At 33.1% G+C, this 22,236-nt stretch overlaps 1 protein-coding gene across 1 annotated transcript in view; it reads right to left on the reverse strand.

Annotated features, from left to right (window-relative positions):
• The window catches only part of LOC142982686 (uncharacterized), a 124,485-nt gene that overhangs the window by 102,031 nt on the left and 218 nt on the right, over window positions 1-22,236 (reverse strand). The window lies entirely within an intron of this gene.

Below are 22,236 nucleotides of genomic sequence, written 5' to 3' on the forward strand. Positions count from 1 at the left end.
AAGACAATGTTTATAATTATAATTTAAACAATTTTAGGAATTTTCAGCTTCCCCTGAATTTGTCGTGGGTTTACTGATTTTTTGGTCTAATTTGACCGGACTATTAATAAACTCTGTGTCAACAAGTCCAACATTTTCGTCACTCTACTCAAAGTCAACCAGTTCAAAAGTAAAGCGACATTTTAAAGCTCCAGACACAAATTACAAAGCGCCAAACAAAAAAGAATCGACGTCTCTTGTCATATTTCAAAAAGGCGGGCAGCTAAAATGTCGTTCTCGGGTTTCAACCAGTCGGAATGCAATATTCATATCCGTCAAATGTTAACAAGGTTTGCTTCGCGTCCGACTCATCCTGCACTATAAATGTATGAGGCGCGGTTTTATTAGTCGCATAAATCTAAGAAAGTGGCTTGCAATATGTCTGCTTGCATGCGAACGTCTGATAGGAATGTCAATATCGGTTTATTTTTGATAGTTCTTTTTGATTTTTGTTATCGCTTTATTTCCAAATCCGTCGTTTCTACCGTATTTTAAGTTGCTTTTCCAGCCAAATAATAACTATAATAATTACTTTTCTAACGTAATATTTCTATAGTTACAGCAAATACGTTTTTTGGATACACTTAAAAGGCGGTTTCTACTGAATATTCTTTAATGGTCAAAGATTACATATTATTAAAGAAATCTGAAAGTTTAATACTAGTTTTAAAGGAACGCGAACCCACTTCGTATTCATTCCCCGTAGTAGAATTTAGACCTTATCCATCACAAATTCCCGTAGAAGACTCGTGCCCTGCACTGGAAAATGAATGCTTTACTTTTTCTTTCGCCAGTTATCTTTCAGTACTTAACTTTAAACCATGTAAACTGCCTTGTAATTTTCCTTTTTTTATAATTTAACTAATGCAAAGGTAACATTACCGTGCTGCTTAAAACCTTGTAAGTGTTAACCTACATAATACTTTCCTTACCGTGGGTTTTTCTTTCAAAGTGTAAGTAGATGAGGTTATTATAACATTTTATACTTAGCTTGTATTACTTAGACTTTAATAAGTCTGGTGGAGAATATGAAATAAGTAAATAGAAATTATGGAAACAATGTTGTAGGCTTGGGTTCTGTGTAACTGGTAAGTAGGTATAGGAGGCAGCAATTTGTGGTCATAGAATCAGTATGAAAAGAACCTTTTTAAAAACCGTGTCGAAATATGAGTGCAAGATGTATGTATTTTAAGATACAAAAAAAAAAAAATAATAATAATAATTAATGGTTTTAATACCATTTCAAGAAAAATCCTAGTGGTGAGCTTCTTCACCTTACGATATTCTGAATTTGATAGTTTACGATATTGAGAATATCGTAAATATTCTGGATTTGATTGCTTAATCGGAAAGTAAAAAAAAAATCAATTTTTAGACACAGGAAAGAAAAAAAGAGAAGGATGCGGAGCATACATTAAAATTGAATACATGGCGATACATGAAGTCATTCGATATTATGCTGGCAGACAGACCTAGTAATTATAATCTTTTTTGACTATCTCAAACTGACTTTTCTAAATAAGCTTCGTCTTGTTTGTAAAACACCTTTGATGAGATAGATAAGTTTGTGTTACCAACAGTATACCCAACTATTACCTACTCGTATTATAATATTTCGTATCGATCTGTTTGTGTGATATAACACAAATTCTGAGAACAGTATAATCCTGTCAAACGTTCCGATGCTAAACATGGCGGGTTTGGCGACAAAATAAACCTAACTTGTTTATTTCTATCTCGTATTTGTTTAATTGAACAATAAATTCGGATATCAAATAATCTATGCTAATATTTGTGAAGGTAAATTTTGTAAAGGCTATATTTTGTAAATTTATTTAGTGTATTTGGTAATTGGCTGAAAAGTGAAGTAATTTTGTTGCTATATGATTTTAATCCGGGCTAATTGAGGTAATTGATTGTTAATAATAAAAAATATTCAATAAGTTCGGAGAATTTTCGTCGATCAGCAAAAACTGCACAAAACAAATATTTACGCGATAAACAAATAGTCGTTTCGGGTCTGTTGTATTTTGTCCGTTATTAAGGGAATAGTTAACCCATTACTTTCTCGCTACTGGGCTAATAAGCTAAGAAGGAGAGACCTTCTGGGTTGAGGAAGTTAATCCTTAAAATGGTGGATCCATTTGTGGGTGAATATGACTATGAATTCCTTTAAGAACTGTTTAAATAAATTAGGCATGCAAGGTTACATCAAGGCGTTTCCATTTTTAATTTTCTTTCTTCGACTGTGAGATCATTACTTTAATATAAATATAGCTTTGTCATTGGTGTGTTACCTTAAGTTTTAATCTTCAAACTCTATCATGGGTGGCGAATATTTAGACCATAGTAATAGATCAGAGGCCATAGACCTATCACTGCATGTGTGACGTTACGCTCTAAAATAAATTTTACCTTTTGCGCCTTGAGCAAAGTTTGCAGTTATATATCTACATATCTTTATATAAATAATTCTTCTGTAATTGTGTATGTCACTGAACTTCTCTTAAACGACTGGACCGATTTTGATGAAATTATTTGTGTGTGTTCAAGGGGATCTGAGAATGGTTTAGATTCACAATTTTGCCCGCTGGATAATGTTTTTTTAATTAATTTTTAATTTATTAGTAACGTGTAGACAGGACAACGTATGTCGGGTCCGCTAGTATGTACATATTTTTATGTATAAATACTTCGTCGTTACATTCTCCTCACACGGTATAGTTAGTGATATATTTGACATAGTTTGACGACACTTTACGGCTTTACGAGCCACTAAAATATGAACGTAAACTCACTGAGTCATTGCAACTGGCTGATAAGTGGCGGATAGGGAACACTTTTATTATATACGCTTTTGATGTAAGATAAAATAGTTTAATGTAAGCTTTATATCTTTATATATATAATTCTTCTGTAAGTGTGTATGTCACTGTCACTGAACTTCTCTTAAACGACTGGACCGATTTTGATGATTTTTTTTGTGTGTGTTCAAGGGCATCTGAGAATGGTTTAGATTATAAAAAAAAAAGTTTTAAATTTTCAAATTAAAGACGTGTAGACAGGACAACGTCTGTCGGGTCCGCTAGTAGCTACATAATATGTGCTAAATATCTGCATTTTATTTGGTGGTTAAATAACTGTTAAAATTTTTAGGTTAATTAGACGAGATAAATACTTACTGCTAATTAAAACACATTGGCAAAATTAACTCAATTATTTAATCTTTCGGTGTAATATGAGAAGAAAAAGTATAGAAATCTATACTAATATTATAATGCTGAAGAGTTTGTTTGTTTGTTTGAACGCGCTAATCTCAGGAACTACTGGTCTGATTTGAAAAATTCTTTCAGTGTTAGATATTCCATTTATCAAGGAAGGCTATAGACTATATATATAATTATCATCACGCTACAACCAATAGGAGCAGAGTAGCAATTTTTTTTTTACAAAAATGGGGAAAATTTTGACCCATTCTATCTTATGTGACGCAAACGAAATTGCGCGGGTCGGCTAGTACAAAATATATGTAATAAAATTAACTTTCGTTCGCAACCACAGCCAGTGTAATCTGCGTCGAAACTTCAGGCATTCAATGTAGATGTAAGTATGTTTATATAATAAACATATGTACACGTGAAAGATTGCATTTTATTGCGGTATTTTGACATAATAATATGTACTTCTATTGGGTTTAGGTATACATACAAATCAGTAACATTTGATTTTGCGTGACAAGATTTTAGTCTACTCCTTTACTCTCATAGCCCAGCAAACTCTTAACAGAAAAACTTAAACTCAAAAAGACTTTGGGGCCGATTCGAGATGTCTGCGTGGTACGTATACGCTACAAAGAAGCAGTCCATAAAAAAATATACAAATAAAGCAAAAATATTGTAAAGGGATTTGCCTGCCTCCGTGGCGCAGTGGTTTAGGCCACCACGCCGCTACCATTGCGTCGGGAGGTCGTGGGTTCGATTCCCGCACGTGATAATTATTTGTGCGATCCACAAATAATTGTTTCGGGTCTGGTTGTACTTTTTGTCCGTTGCTTGTATGTCTGTAAAAGTCCCCGCGACACAAGAGCAATTCTTAGTGAGGGAGTTGTGGTTAAATAAAAAAAAACAAAAGATTATACCTGCAAGGAAACAAGCAAGATAAAACCCATGAAAAATTCCAACAGCATCTTTACGACACAGTAACCTATATCAAATAACATCATTCACAAGTGATGTTCACATCTTGGCACATATCGGGAATATACATAAAATTAATAATGTCGTCTTACCCGATATCCGGATACGGAGGCCAATTTAAATGAAACCAGCCAACGATGCAGAGCTTTTGTTTATAGTGTTCAAATTTGTGCATAATAGGTACACTCTCTATTCCTTAACTCTCATAGCCCAGTAAATTTTGAACCGAAAAACTCAGAAAAGACTTTTAGGCTGACCCAGGATCCGAGATTTCTGCGTGGTACGTATAGTATACGTTACACAGAAGCAGTCTTTAAAAGATATAAGAATAAAACCCATGAAAAATTCCCACAAACAGCATCTTTACGACACACTAACCTATATCAAATAACATCATCACAGGTGATGTTCACATCTTGGCACATATCGGGAATATACATAAAATTCCAACACGATACCCTATCATTCAACTCTTGACAGTTTATTACACCTTCGGGCGGTACCCGGTATTTGTAACTAAACCTATTCGATTTACCAAATTGTTGTACATCTGACATACGTGACGTATTCGTGTGTATTTTTAGGGTTCGATAACCAAAGGGTAAAGGGTTTGAGGCGCCCGTAGCCAGTTGCGTTCACCGGTCGGTAAACGATCTGTGGGTTAAGCAAACCTTGGCGCGGTCATTCCATAGATGGGTGACCGCATAGTGGTATTTGAACAGTTCGTCTCCATGCTTCGGAGGGCACGTAAAAAGTCGGTCCCGCTTGTTGTCAATTCAGACGTTAAACCACGTCAAAGGCGGTTTGAACAACTTTGACACTAGGTTGACCACTAATCATACGACAAAACAAAACAAAACCAAAGGGTAAAACGGGACCCTATTGCTAAGCCTCCGCTGTCTGTCTGTCTGTCTCCAAGCAGTATCTCATTAACCGTGATAGCTAAAAAGCTGAAATTTTCACAAATGATATATTTCTGTTTCCGCTATAACAACATTCTTATATTCTTCCGCATTCTCGCCGTGAAACTAATAAGTTTCGCGAGTATAAACTAGTTAATATATTAAGGTTAATTGTAAAAGTACAATAAATAAATAAACAAAAACTAAAAATTAAAAAAAAATTGTCCCCATACAATACACGAGTTTTTTTTTGTATTTTTTTTTTGGTAGGGAACTCTTTGTATGCCTGTCCGACTCGCACATGGCCGGTTTTTTTTCCTTACAACGTATTCCTTAAAGGTCCTACTCGATAATATATGAAAGTAATTTTATTAGTCTACCTCTATTCCCGTAAAGGTCGTCAGTAATATGATAGGTAATGTAATTTTATAGAGTTTGATGTTTAATATCGACCCACGAACATTATGAAAACACGTAGAGGTACAAAGTACACGTATTATTTATAAGTAGCTAACTAGCCCGACATCATCCCGGGTATAGTATCTACAATTTTATCTTATGATTCCATTCCCGTGGATATTTCGATCCCATCGATCCCCTACAAACCTTGTTCGAAAAAGTCTTTTCGCATTATAGTATGTATGAACTTGTAATAAAATCTTTTCTCTACACAAAAAAGCTAGATATTTGGGTACCTCACGAGCTCACTGAAAGAAACCTAATAAACCGTGTACTCATTTGTGATTTTTAAAGCCAAAGAGATTTTATTACAAGTTCATACATACTATAATGCGAAAAGACTTTTTCCCCGACCTAATATTAAGAAAAAAATTTCGGTACTATCAGCTTAAACTTATTTTGCGGCGACTTTTAGACCCGACGCACATCACCGGCAGCGGCAAGGAAGAGGATCTTCGGCATAAGGGCGTTGCATGCAAAATGCAATAATGCCAAATAAACCTTTTCTTGCCGGTAATGAGCCTTAGGATGCTCCCACACAGCATTTATATAACGTTAGAAACTGACTTATAAAATTTGTTTAATTAAATTGTTTTATTATCGTGTTACACAATGTGGTATAACATTATATAACTGCTGTGTGGTGCTCCCACTTCCCCTTAGGCAATAAAATCATCTAAACAGCGGTCAGAATGTGACTTATGTGTCTACCAATAATCAACAATGACTTTATAACACCTTAATAATCATCTTAGCACACAATCACCCACTCAAATCAAAATAACAAGCTAATTCTAGTTCACCTAAGAATCGTTCATACAATACGGTGAACACGTCAATGGTACGTCATCGCCAATAAAACGCGTATATTTAGACATTCTATTCGTATTACCGTATGTTTATAGCAGCCATAATTAAGTTCACAGTTGATGCTGATTTTGAGGCTAGTACTATAAACAAATACGTGTGTAAAATCACGTCTAGTATCCAACGAGTAAAGAGAAGACTAAAGACAAGATATGATTGCTACAGACTTCTTTACTACGTATTATAAAACTAAAGGCCGCCCGCGACTTCGTCCGCGTGGCAACCCTTCCCGTGTATATCCCGATCCCTCGGAATGTCCGGGATAAAAAGTAGCCTATGTAAGAAAGTAATCGGTTCAGGTATTTGCGTGTAAGAGGAACAAACATCCATACATTCTCACAAACTTTCGCATTTATAATATTGAATGAGTTGAATTTGAATGAATTTAGAATTTTTGAACTTGAAGTTCCTCATTGCACCTTTATCTGTCGATTCGCGAAAGTCGACGAAGCAAATTTTAATGCAGTTTTCACCAATAGATTTCCGAGAAAGTTTCTGGTGTATGATTTGTCAAGGTTTTGTGTAAAACAAACTTTATAACCTGGGTCGGGCCGGGGCGCAACGGTATGATTACATTTTGTCACACGTGCCACCTTGTAAAACAAACAGATTTTATAAGACAAAGACTTTAGACCATCAATTAGTTCAATGCTAATTCTTGATATAATAACACATTGATTTCTTTTTAATTTAAACAAGACGATTACGGGAAGAAGCTATCTTCAAGAGAATTCCTGTACTTCTTAATTTTACTAACAATTTTAGGGAAAGTTTTTGGTTCTCAAACAGGCTGAAGAAAAGAAAATAATATTAACTAGACTTAATAATAATAGAAACAAAATATACTATTTATGACAAATGCGTTCAAAATCCCTATTTAAAATCTATATATATATAAGTATATCTATAAATATAAGTGCATCGTAATCTTGATCAAGATAGGTATAAAAATATTATTTTCTAAGATAGTTATAAAAGTGCAGTATTTTCTTGTTTACCAACTATAAACTGCAACTAGCCATAAAGCTTCATTACCATACAAACCATAAAAGTTTGATTAAATCTTAAAAGAAAATACAAGTTGGAAACTTTACAATTAATGCGTAATAACATTATTTTTCTCGACATTTAATATTAACGTTGGTTGCTGGACTTAACTGTAATACTGGTATTCAACTGCATCTGGACAAGAAGCCGGCTCCAACATAGTTGGAAGAAAGGCTAGACTTAACTTAATATTATGTTATACCTAGACTTTATTCCAACTATAATGGAGTCAGCTTCCAGACTCAGATGCAGCTGAACACCAGTATTTTACAAGGAGCGACTGCCTATCGGATTTCCACAACACAATTTCCTGGGCTATAAAACGATACCCCACGGTAAGACTGGTTGTCAGACTTTCAAGCTTCTGACGTTAGAACTGTCACAAATCTTTGAAAATAACAGCTGGGACCCTTAATTCAACGTATGTTCCGAAACACGGACGAACTCGAATATTTAAATGGTCACCCATCCATGGAACAACCTCGATAAGCGTAGCTTAGGCCCGGGCTCTGAACTTAATAATAATAAAATAATGGCCACAATATTATTTTTTACTCCTACACGCCATTAAAATAATAAACATAATTTGTAATCAAACGGTAATGAAATGAACGTCTTAAAAAACGTTTTAATAAACTTTTTTCTTTTATAATAAGAATGGTAATTGTATTCTTTAAAGGTTGAGTATTAAAAGGAAAATATAATTATTCTAACAAAAAACATTATAAGTTTAATAGAAAATACATCGGCACATTATCATATGCTGGTTACCGGTCTTTTTGCTTACAAACGTACTTGTTAAATAAAATTGTATGTAATTTCACGTTTAGCGCAGTGGTAAGAGTGCCCACTTCCGCCTGTGGCGGGTTCGAATCCCATCCGGGACAAATATTTGTGTGATAAGCACCGGAAATTGGTACTAGACCTGGTTGTAAATTTATCTATATAATCGTGTATTTATGAGTATATAAGTATGTTTATTAGTTGTCTGGTTACTACAGTACAAGCTCTGCTTAGTTTGGAAGCAGATGACCGTGTGTGAGGTGTCCAAACATATTTACTTTACATATTTCAGTTGTTTATATACCTTTTTCAAATCTGGACAATTATTATCAAGCGGTCCTATTTTATACAAATTTTATGATTTTCTCCATCCTTGCTAAATAATTATTATCTAGTCTACATAGTTATTTGAATATCAACCACAGTGAAAATCCTTTTGAGCATCTTTTTCACCTCAATCTTAATCACTCAATGTTAATCTGTATAAAATATTACAGCTAATTATAAAACTAATTGGCCTTGTGTAAAGGTGAACGTCTTGAACAAGATTAGCTTTGAATCAGTGATTATAGAGTAGAGTCTCAGTACTAACGAAAAATTGGAATAGGGAAGGGAAAAAATATCGATAATTTTTATATATCTATTAAAGTTTGTGTGGTATGATCATTTGATATTCATGGAATTATACGCTTTTGAATCGTTTATTTGTCTTATCGTTGTCGTTTATTACTGTAAGTGGGCTCAGATAACTGTCCTATAGAGGATTTAGTTTTTATTTTATGTTTCAGTTTAATTTAAAAAAAAATACAATAAAAGACGATTCTATACACTCAACATAATACAAAATTGCCGATGACAACTTACTAACAATCAATGACAATTTTGTTTCGCAATTTTAGATACCAATTGTTAAATCTATATGAACCAAAATAGATCATTCTTTCCTTTAAATGTTTATCACTGTCGAGAAAAAGTTTAAACAGGATCGATGGGATCAGAATTCCCATAGAAATGGAATCAACGGGATAAAATTGTACTACACTAACCCCCGGTTTCTGAGGCACATTTATCCATTCAATAACGTTTAAACCCATATAAAAACCGCTATTAAATAGATAAACTACCGATAAATGTACTCAGTATCGGGGGCCAGTCAGCTAGTTTAATATATTATCTTGTAAACGCATACATTTGTAGAAGGTCAATCAAAAAGTTGTCGTCTGTTGCGGTGAACCTCGTGTGTTTAACAGTCGTGCGGTTACTGTGTGGAGTTAATAACAGCTCTTCAGACCACGTGCTAAACTTACTTGGAGCTCCTGAAGCGAACAACCAAAAAATTGTCTAGACGTTGGAGACGTTTTGAGAACAGGTTTTCTAAAATAGACGTTAGATTTTAAGAATATAGTAAAATATTTGGGTTGTTCCGTATTCATTCTATGACGTCTCATCCCATTTCTTTACTCATCCCAAACTAATATTCCTTACTGAACCCACTACTTTGTTGTATTATATATAAATATAACGTGTTCTACTTTAAATAAAACAGGGTAAAGAAGATGGTAAAAAAAATGCAAGGATGTGTTTATTTCATCCACATTACTTCAAACATTCGCATCCACATTCGCGGATGTTAGAATAAAAACTCCGTAACCGCAACCGCATCCGCGGATTCGAATTATATTATTATTATAATGCGTTTTATAATTGATCTAAAAAATATCGATAAAAATAACCTTTCACCCCATCACTAGTAAGAATTCTCAAACAAAGGTGTCAAAATGTCTGTACCACTAGCGCTGCCCTTAAGACGCCTCACTCTGCCTTATTACAAGCTATTAAATATTAAAAGTAACAAAGAAAACCACTGACCGCTGGGTTTTCTCGAGGTACAATAATAGAATAAATATTTTAGTGAGCTGCATGATGGAATTACTGATAAGATTGTGGAGGAACTTAGGCTTGTACTGGCTATCTAGTTTGGTAGAGATTCAAAGGAAATAAAAAAATAAATGAAAAAAGAAAAAATAGGGTTATATGACAAGTTTTATAGAAACGATATTTGAATTTAAAATCGAACTTAACAAGAAAAGTAAACTGTTTAGTAATAGGTCGTTAAAATTTGTTCAAAAGTTAAATATTATGTTCATAACTTTCGCGTTGCATGTTTAATATATATCTGTATATTTAATAGAATACGGAAATTAACGCGAACACGCATTTTACTTTGGAATGTCTTTTTTCCTGTTACACTTTTCTTAAATTGACGATTAAGGAAAAACTAAATATTCACCTCTAAACCTCTCACCTCTATCTTGTTCCCATGGGCAGGCGGGGTAAGCACAATCCAGATATAGTTTTTACCAACACACAAAAAAGCCCACTTTAAACGTTTTGCATAGTATTGGGAAAACATCTTCAACATGGTTCAATTCATCATCCCAGTATACAATACTTTCAGTCAAAACAAAGATAATGTCTGAAAAACACATCATAACTTTACAATTGTTTACTATTAAAACAGTTTTATCGTTTTATCATACAGTTATTTTGACGAAGATGTACGAGACGATATAGACAAAGGTCGCGAGCGCAGCCAAAACATTCTAAATCTGTTATACAGAATGTTTAGTGTAAACAATTACGACGATGCTTAAGTGCTCGTTATGTAATTGTTTTCAGCAAAATAGTATGAATATCGTATTTGAAGCAAGCAGAGAATGTGCGTAAATCATTTGATAGGGAAAAGACACTCACAAAACCATTGTTATTTAAATTTATTTCGCAAATAAATAATACTATTAATAATTCATGAAAAAGATATGGATGTCCATGCGACGATAGATTAATGAAACTCCTTTAAAAAGTCAATGTCAAATCGCTAACACGCATTATCATGACTATTCCCTAGGAAGAGTTTCAGATTGCATGTAGCGCATATAAGAAAAGGCACATTGTACGCAACATAAGGCTATATTACTATTTCATAAAACCATCATGATAGTGATGATTGATGAAAACTTCGTATATTTTTAACTTATCAATATAGCAGCCTAAAATAGGTAGTTGATAATAAATTCATGTAACGACATCCCCTAGAGCCAATCAATACTGAATTCATAAGATCTTAAAAGTCTATCGGTGTACCAATCAAGACCCTTCTCTCGACCAATCTTTGGTATTCATACTGTAACCAAAATCAACGGTTGAATAAAGGTAGAAAATTTCCCAGAATTTGTATAATATTTTATTGACAGTCCCAAATAAACACGTTTTCATAAGCTTCAAACGCTTTGAAACGGGCTTATTGCGATTACAAAATACACGCGCTAAATGGATAAATTATTACGACTTACGTCATAATGACAGCTGTCAAAGTTGTCAAAACGTTTGACGTTCAGAAATTAATATCAGAATTTTTATGGCAAAGGCGTTATCGCGTTCAGCCTAGTCGATAAACTAGGGTGAAGGTTCGTTATCAAAGCCGAGGTTGAAGTTAGACCTTTGACTTAGCCTCAGTAAATGCTTGTGGCTTCGTAAGTTAGTAAATCTTAAGTTTATCTAGACAAACTTAACTGAAAACTTCTTCTGTGATCTTAGGACTAAAGCCGAATGTGGTAACATCAGCTCGTTGTATCAATGGAGTATTTACTCCTTGAAACTTTGACTAAATTTATTACTGTTGGAAACTATAGATTTAGAACTATAGTTCCTAAGAAAACTGTGCTGCCAAAGTATTTGAGGTTTTTCTTTAAAATTATACTAGTAATACCTTTTCTTTAAAATTTTGTAACAATTTAACGGTGAGTGATTTTTTTGTGCTCACTTAAAAAAAATAATTTCCGATCTTAGATTTTTAGGCGAAGAATTTCAGTGTTCTAGAATATAATATTTAGAAATAACATCTTAAATTTAACAATATTAAATCGTGGCTGTTTACGGTCTATGATTGTATTAAAAAACAAACTTTAGGTAAGTACCTAGGAATATCTTTTTCTTTCACATTTGGTTCAAGACAACATTTTATAGATTTCAGGTCTATTAAATTATACCTGTTAATATATTTAGCAATTAAGCATTAGCACTGAAATCTTAGGCTGGTGCGTATAAAATACTTCTCACAACGGATTACAATAGAAAAATCTCGTCTCTACTACAAAGTACAATTATTTTAGTCCCTTCTGTAAAAGGGCTGAAAGAAAAGGCATCCTAAAGGGATCGAGTCTGCTTATCTTTTAGGAAATGGACTTAACTGACATAAAGATATTCTAAAAGAAAAAAGAAGTAAAATGGCGCAACAGGACATGTCAGCTGTTTGAGTTCCCGCGCTTTTATTTAGAAATGGAAAATAGAATGCCGATTTTATTTAGAGGATGGAGGATTAAAAAAAGGTTTGTTAATTGTATTCGAATTAAGTTTAAATTTAGAAAATTGTGAGTGTTTTATCTTACATTTTACATTTTGTGCATTTTTTAATCTTAAAGTCCTATTGTCTTTTAGAAAAAAGTACGTTATCTTGCATTATCAATAAGCTCGAGCTTCATTTGGTAACTTAGAAATTGCTGGAATCACAACAGAAACGCCTTTGATGTTAAGAAAAATGTTACACCCATACTGACAACCAGTATTTGCAATTTCAAGCAATCAAAAATCTGGAATCTCCACTCAAAAATTCTGAAATTTATCTGTTTATTTATCAAACGTCAATCCTCTCAAATAGATCGAAGAGCATTCCTATTGATAGACAGACAGACAGACAGAGAACAGAGTGTTTTAACAAATACTCGCCATTCGCCAATTTTAACACTACGGAACTACCTCGCGATTTAGTATGTGTTTGTTTTCTTTGGCGTAAATATGAACGCACTAACATTATTATAAAATGAATATAAACTGTTTACGTAATATCAAAGCGAAAGATTATGAGAGGATAATATACAGATTCCACAGGTGTTTTACAGCTCAAACCTACATATATGCACGTATGAGTACAAATATATCTGCTTAGCCTTTCTTCCAATCTTTGTTGAAGTCGGCTTCCAGTCTCACCGTTGTTAACTAAGCCACGAGCTCCTCCGTACGAATATTACATAACTAGCTGACCGCGCAACTTCGCTTGCGTCACATAAGAGAGACAAAATTTTCCCCGTTTTTGTTACATTTTTCACTGGTACTCTGCTCCTATTGGTAGTAGCGTGATGATATATCTAAGCTATCTAACACTGAAAGAATTTTTCAAATCGAACCAGTAGTTCCTGAGAGTAGCGAGTTCAAACAAAAAACAATCAAACAAACGAACTTTTCAGCTTTATAATATTAGTATAGATTATGTAGGTATATTATATGTATGTATTGTATACTATAGGCAAAATTGTAAAAGCATTATCTGCAGACTCTGCAGTACATCAAATTAGTGCTGCCTTGTGGTACGATTGTTTGTGAATGGTGAAATATTGTAATCTCGGGTGGTCCGAATATTAGGTAGTTAATATGAAATCACGATAGCATAGAAAATGTGTAGTAGTAGGTATAAAATGCTGGATAGAACCAAGTCGGTCAAAGACCTTATATGTTATCGATTGGGCCCCCATAACAATCAACGATTGCCAATAGTTCAAAGATGTTCTTTTAGTTCGAAAGTTACTTCTTAGAAGAACATCATGATTCGGATTTCAGATTAAACTTTTCGATTGGAACCAATATATTTAGCCAAACCGGTAATGAAGTATATTATAGTAGGTGAGTATAGGCATACCACTAGAAAATATATTCCTTGTTCTCGTTTAAGAAAGTTTTAAGTCCCATGGGTTCCACAAGATAAATAATAGTATTTACAGGCTACAATTAAAATCTTTCTTCATTAAAAATTTTACGACTCTTACAGATCACTCTTTTTACACACACGCCTTTTTAAAATCACGTCTTGTCTCCCAATGGTGTCATTGGGAAGAATGCGTGATTTTATGTATGGCAGAGACCAGAGAACGCCACTTGGTACGATCCTTACAACTTCCCTTTAAACTCTAAAAGGTCATTACTCTCTTTACGTACATATATATAGAAAACGACGCCTTCTTCTCACAGGGGATCCATCCAGAACTTTCTTTGCTTCATTCACATCCATTTATCTCGTCATACAGGACTCTCTTTACCGACTAAAAACATTTTCCTTTCAATCGCCACCGATGCATCGTTGCAAGGATATCAGCAATATTGTAATCACTTATCCAATTGAGCATACACTCGCGTGTGCTATAACACGCGGTTATTTAACCACTCAAACTAATCGTATCCGCAGTCAGATCGACTGAAACTGCTGTCTATTTGCTTAGCTAGGCAGTTAAATTTGACTTTTGGGAGGATTGATGATTAACATGTAGTAGATAACATTCTTTATCAAAACAATGGAAAAAAGACAACTCCTGCACTAGTGTGGGAACTCTTCCAAACATACAAGCAACTGACTCTTAGTACAACTAGACCCTAAACAGCTATTCGTAAAAAACACGAATAGGAAAACGATTTCTTATAAAATACACAAAAATAAAATCTCCTCTCTTACCGTTAAGGGACCGTCCTTTACAGCCTTTACAAATAGTGGTATAGTTGGTAAAATGTAAAAGATCTTCATTGAAAGGCCTTTGGCATGTACAATGACTGTTATGATGAATCATCAACGACTGGACATAATGTCAACAACTAACACCGACTCCTAACTTGTTTGAGAACACTTCAAGAAAAACTTAATTAAATGGGTGCAATATTTAATTTCTACCATATACGTGAGGTTCGCACCTTCACATGGATTAAATACACAGTTTTAAGCATAATTCCGACCTAATTCTCGTTATTTTTACTTAAAATAATGCCAACTTAAGCAAAAGCAAAATGGCGGTGCCGCCTAAAATGAGTGAATAATAAATAAGCCTTTTCCCGTGTTGATCTACGTTTTTGTGTCAATTTTCTCACACTCCAAACATGATCATTTATTTATACGAATAAAAACTTGTGTAGGTTTATCGTTTGTTGAAAAACCTTGTATAAATACGCGAGAGTATGAACATGCTTTTTTTGGAGTACATCCAATAACTAAATGCCAATGTGGACACACTTTGAACATGATCATCGTTGATGCGGGCTTTTTACTATAACAGTGAAGGCAGAATTACACTAACTCGTATAAGATAACACATGAAAAACGTGCAATTTTTCCATAATAAATTAATTCAGGCAACTTATTAGTCCATTTTGTACCTAGTTCTTTCCTAATATTTAAATTCAAAAACAGGTAGTTCATTTTATAAAGTAATTTAAATGAAACAGACTTAAAAAATGCTTATTTAATGGCATAAAACTTTTAAAATTTCATATCTATTGTTTATTTTTCGAACGATTAATGAATACTTTCAGTTACCTGTAATAAAAGTAATACCTTTTCAGCATTTTCAATACACTTATTGTCTACTATTTCGCACACTATATCATATTAGTACTAAACCGCAATTCACAATTTAACGCAACATTTAAAACTTTGCACAAAGTAAATACTTTGAGTGAACGTGCTAACATAATTCACAAAACATGTCGTGCTCAAGTGAATGTGAATTATAAATGTTAGACGAGCAAAGTAATCGTAATATTTACTTTACAGATAAATTATAAACGAGACTGTAAGGTTTTATTATCATTATAATGTTTGAAAACCTTTTATTTTTCTGGGAATTATGTTTAATTATAGTCTTTTCTTGGGAGAAGGAATTATTCTTGCGTCGCGAGGGATTATGGAAGGAAATTGTGAATTTGAGTTATACTTTTTTTTAAACGCTATGTTTTTTTCATCATGATGATATGCTGTGATTAAGATGTGTATTATTACTATACGTGCATTGTATGAAAGTTCAGGGACAGGATTATTCAAAGAACATTATATATTTACCTGTGTACTACTGTGTTGAGAAGTTGTTTTATTTTTTGGTGTTAATCTACTATTTTCGTGCGTTTTATTGAAATATATATAAACAATATTCTTATTGATAAAACACAAACGGATGTGGAATGAATTATCTTTCTATTTCGTTTTTATTCCACTTCGTAAAGTTGGATCGTCTCCAATAAAATACGTTCATCGAGTCAATTAGTTAATCAAAAATTGACGTAAAGTAATTCTGTAGTTAATTTTCAATAAGGTACGAATGCACTCTACAGACAAACTATTACAGCCTCAACCTCACGACCGCGTCCCATTTTTTCAGAAACCTTCATTCAAAACGTCAGATAGTAGGAAATACTTCCCCCTATCAATAATATCGTTCACACAACGTTGACGCTGCAAATCTCCAGATTTAACATAAAACCAATCTGTCAGACGTTCAATAACGACGCTCTTAAGATACGAACATACTTGAAGAATATAGAACCGTGTTTTTCACTGACTTTCACGAATTTGAGTATGTGAATAAGGCATGTCAAAGAACATAAGAAAAAAGATTCGAGATGTTTGTTTCCAAAGTTAAATAAATAACTGTGTTAAAATTTTGTGTGTATCGTTATTTTGATTGTATAATCATTGCCTTGTTCAACATATTCTTGATCCACAAACGTATTTTTATTACGTTTTTGTCTTTCAAGAAGAAGGAAAAGTTATATCAAAAATAATTAACTTACAGATTTGTTTCCAGATTATCATTATCGAACAAGAAAAAACAAACAAAACCTATATACCATAGTCGACGTCAGTGTGAAAACCTCTCATCCTTTCAATTCATACGACCTTAGCTCACGTCAATATCATACGACAAATACAAACGATTACACGCACATTACCGAAATAAACACCATCTGAACACATTTCTTTTGAATATCACAGGAATTTCAGGTTTCAGGAATTACTTTCACGTAAATATTTGTGTTATAATAAGTAAGGGAGGATATAATGTAGGTTGTGTGTTTTGGCAAAAGGTTTCTGCTAATCTAAACATACTTAACTGTGTTGAGTGCTTTTATATCTATCGTAGGGGTCGTGTGTTTGTATATTTATGCTTATATGATAGGTTGGTTATGCAACTACGTGTTTGTAAATGGTAAAACCATGGTATAACATTGTTAAAAAAAAACGTGATGGCCGACGCTGCAGTATATCTTTTTTTTTAATTGCCTGCTTTCGATTCCGGATCTTCAAGTCGGTGAAATTGTAGTAGGGGAGAAAACGTTACAAAGAAAAGAAATTATAAGTCTTTCGTGTATATAAAATCACATAACCAACGTCCTCAACCTAGCCTTTCCTTCTAAATATGATTGAATTTGATTCCAGTATCACCGCATAAAACTGAAAACCAGTATTCTACATAGAGCAACTGCAACCTCCACAACCCAGTTACCTCGTTTTAACACGATACTCCTATAATATTAAATGAACAAACTTTTTAATTTAAAAATTACGCTTTATGCAAAACCATTTCCTCAAGAAGGAAACGATCACACATTGAGACGCAGATCCTAACCACTATTTACTTAAAATAAATATAAATAAATAAATATTATTGGACAACTCACACACGGTCATTTGATTCCAAACTAAGAAGAGCTTGTACTATATGGTAACCAAATAACTGATAAACATACTTATATACATCTTAAAACATACTTATATAGATACATTTACATCCAGACTCAGAACAGATACTCGTTCTCATCACACAAAGATTGGTCCCGGGTGGGATTCGAACCCACCACACGCGGCGCAAACCACTGCGCCAAACGTGCAGTTACTTTAATAACAAATGGCAATAAAAGCATTACAATTGTTGCATAGAGCGTGTTGTCAAGTACAAACTTAATGCATAGTTGCAATATACGATAAAGAGAAGTCACTCGCCGATAGCTTATCAGGCAGTCCATTAGCACACGAGTACTATAATCGAGACTGACGGCAAAGACATTAGAACAGCGTTTGTCATAATTCACCATTTTTTGTTATTTATAAAACCTAGGCTAACGCCCCCAACGAGTTCGGACTAAGGGTCAGAAGCGTGATTGAAAATTACAGTTTCCTTTTTTATTCCTAACGTCTGTCAAAGTCTTTAACGTGTGTCAAAGTTTAGCTAAATAGAAAGACATCGTAACCTTTAATTTTCCATTGTGCTAATTATGATTTGTATGACTAACGGTAGTATTAATAGTCATACTCAAACCAGGAGCCCGAAGCACCCTTAATTTTTTATTTGACATATTCTACAATTATCTTCACATTTCAGCTAATTCATAAAAAACCTGCAAAAATTCTACACTAATACCTTCCTCATAAACCATTCTATCTAATGATGAAAATAATTAAAAATCCGATCAGTAGTTTTTAGTTTATCACTACAAATCAGACAGACAAATTCATTTCCTTTGAAAACTACTTTGTTTCTAAATAATATAAATATGTGTGTGATAAGTCATCTAACGGAAAAGTTTTAAAGCTATGGTTAAACTAAAACGTTTCTAAACTTGACCACTAAAGTAAAACATAAGCTTTTTACTTAATGCACTTGCTTTTAGTAAAGTTTTTCAGCAGATGCGTCACAGTATAGTGCAACAGAGAATATTTATGTTCAGTCACGAACAAAAACATGTACTTTGTCATATTTTATATATTATTTTTATAATATATACAACACCGACTACTAATCATTATGTTCTGGGTTCGATTTCCGGGTCGGGCGAAGGGTTATTGGTATTTTTCTAATTTAAATTAGATTATTCTCAATAATAATACCGGGCACGTATACCATACTCCGGTCTGCTATTAAATAAATAATATTTATTTATTTATTTAATAGCAGACCGGAGTATGGTTACGTGCCCGGTACATGGCAATAGGCTGGCCCCCTATTTCATGGGACTAACATTGTTAATAACGAAAAGTGTATTTTTATACATCTCTGCCTACACTTTTGGGTATAATAGGCGTGATGTTGTGTATGGTTTACGTAGTAATCGGGACAGTTAATATAAATTTCTGTAACAAAAAAACGGAACAAAATAATTTGAATTTGCGACTCAACCATTTCTGTTAACTACTTGTGTATTAAAGAAATATAAATAAATATAAATAAATAAATCTTAAAGTGTACATAATTTAGTTAAATACTAATCAATTATAGTTGTAACCTTGGTTCTATAATATAATATTTGGCGATTTAGCCGTGAGTTATTTGCGTATGTAAAGCAATTTGAAAGAGTAGTTCAGATTTTGTTGCCAATAGTTTAACAACTTAGTAGAGCGCCTTGTATGCGAGGTTCGCGGCTGTTGTAGGTACGAAAATGCAAATTTTAAAACATCAGTGACCCACAGGCTTATGCACCTTACGGTGGGCTGTTTGAAACAGCTACTTTATATTTAAAAATTCAACGCATTGGTAGTTCTAATCTAGATAAATTGTGAATTTCAAGGTTGTTTACAAAGTTGCCGAACGTAACCTCGGTTTCTGAGGTATATTTAGCGATAGTTTATCTATTCAATAGCGTTAAAACTCATATAAAAAAACTCTATCGAATAGATAAACTACCGCTAAATGTACTCAGAAACCGGGGGTACGACCGGCAACTTTACGTGTACGAAATAACTCAAGAAGGTACAAAGAATGGCGGCTCTGTCAAAATATTTACTTTCAAACTATTACTATACACTACCGTACGTAGAATGAGTTTATTTGTTTATGTGTGTCTACGTTCTGATGTAATACATCTTGTAGTGCGATGTTTTGGGTGATAAAAACTTTTAGTTTTCTTGAGTATTTTTGCTTGAAGTTTGAAAAACAAGAGTGGAGTGCGTGGAGTAAATATATTCTACTGCTGCTAAATGCAAGAGTGAGTGAAGATGTATTGATGTTTGTTACTATTTGTAGGAAAGAACTACTAAATGGATTTTGATGATATTGGGCACATAAGTAGTTTATAACCTGGAGAAAGGTAGGATAGTTAATGTGGGAATAAACGTGAACCTTGTATTTTACATTCCTTTTTTCGGCGTAAAACAAACAGTGATTGCAAACAACATGCTTAATCATCCAGAAAATAAGGACAAAATGTGCAATATTACCCGCGTACCAAAACACCATGTCTTACGATCAAAAATGTCAAAAAAAAATTACATTTTTCACTCTACAATCCATCTCGCTTATCTACACCACTTTCTAAATCCACAAACAATATAAAACAAGCAGATTATACGCAGCAATATTTACTAAATAAGATTAATATGACACCTGTGGCAGAGCAGGTGTTCTTCCTTAATTTTACGAGATCTACCGCGTTTATCTCTCGAGGGAAACTTTACGTGTCGTGTGATGAAACCAGCTGATGTAAGCATATCAAATCACGGCTTGGTTCCTTAGGGATGGTTTAGAACCTTATGTGCTTGTAGATTTGTGTTTAAGACGTATTACTAACAAATACTATCAATACTTCGAAGCTGTAAAATTTTGAAGCTTTAGTACTGGCAGTATATAGGCTCCAAAACTTTGGCAACATATCAATGAATTTTCGAAGTTATGTGTGTACAATTTAGTAATTGTTTAATTAATAATTGTTACTGTGTTCAACAGTGGAGAGAAATCTTGTGAAATAGATAACTTCCCATACCTTAAATTCTAGAAACAGTTCTTGAAAGTCCCCTTTGTGTTGTGTTGAAGAGTCCCCTATCCATATCTAAGCTCTCAATACGACAAGACTCTTATTAACATGATTACATAGATATATACAATAATATACATACATAAAATCACGCCTTCTTCCCATAGGGTATTCAAAGACCAGAGAACGCCACTTGGTACGGTCTTTACAAAAAATCTATGACTATAATTGACAATTTTGGTTGGCGCAAAAACGACAGTAAACGACATATCATTTGCTATTTTATTTAATGTTATACTTTTTTATGGTTCGCAAAGAACATAAAAACGTTCTTTAATGCGTTTTACGATCTTTAGGAAGTTATTCTTGCCTAAAGTGTTACATTATAAAGATAGACAATTTAGAAATAAACGTTTTGCTAATAAAACAACTAAAGTTTTAGAAGCATTTAGTTATAGAAGATTGTGACAAAACAATTAAACCTAATTGTTATTAAATGGTATCGTAACCTAAACGTTTCATCACGTTTAAAACCGGTTCATATTATGTATCTACCTACAAATTGTGATAGTTTAAAATCATTCATAAAAATAAACCAACAACTATTTGTAAAAAAATAAAATACAGACAAAAAAAGTAGTCTATTTTTTATAACTTCTGACAACTATACATAAATATATTAATTGTTATGGTAACATTTAACTTTGACATTTTATCGTGAATTTGCTATGTACAGAGGTCACGGTCACTTAGAAACTGGGGCGGGATTCACTCCTGTAACCAACACTGAACTTGAAAAATATATACTACAATATATAATACATAACAACATAAATATACACGAGAATATAATATATAAGATATAATTTTACGGCTTACATTTATAATAATTAATTTAAAAAAATAAGCTCTAATTTTTAAAACCAGTTTTTATTTTCTTTGCTAAAAACGTTTTTGGCAAATTCTTAATTAAGTGTATCTTTCTATCTTTTAGAATTTAATGATTTTAATCTGTATAATAATATAAATAAACTATTTTATTAAGGTTTAATGTTAAGATCTCAATCTTGTTCATAAAATAATATTTAGGAATTATCAGATTAAAAGACAATAGAAAAAGATTTTTGGAAACAAAACGGTAAGAGACACAATAAAGATTTTCGGATTAAGAAACTCCACAAGAATTTTCACGTTTATAAACCACAAAACGTATAAAAAATTATCTGTCAATTCCCAATCTTACTTATTTTATTAAAAAGTCACATTGTTGTCAAAAGAAAACAAAATAAATCCTAACATTCAAATCGATCATTTCTTTACCAAACATT

This window comes from Anticarsia gemmatalis, chromosome 22 (assembly GCF_050436995.1).
Source record: "Anticarsia gemmatalis isolate Benzon Research Colony breed Stoneville strain chromosome 22, ilAntGemm2 primary, whole genome shotgun sequence".
NCBI classification, from domain to species: Eukaryota; Metazoa; Arthropoda; class Insecta; order Lepidoptera; family Erebidae; genus Anticarsia; species Anticarsia gemmatalis.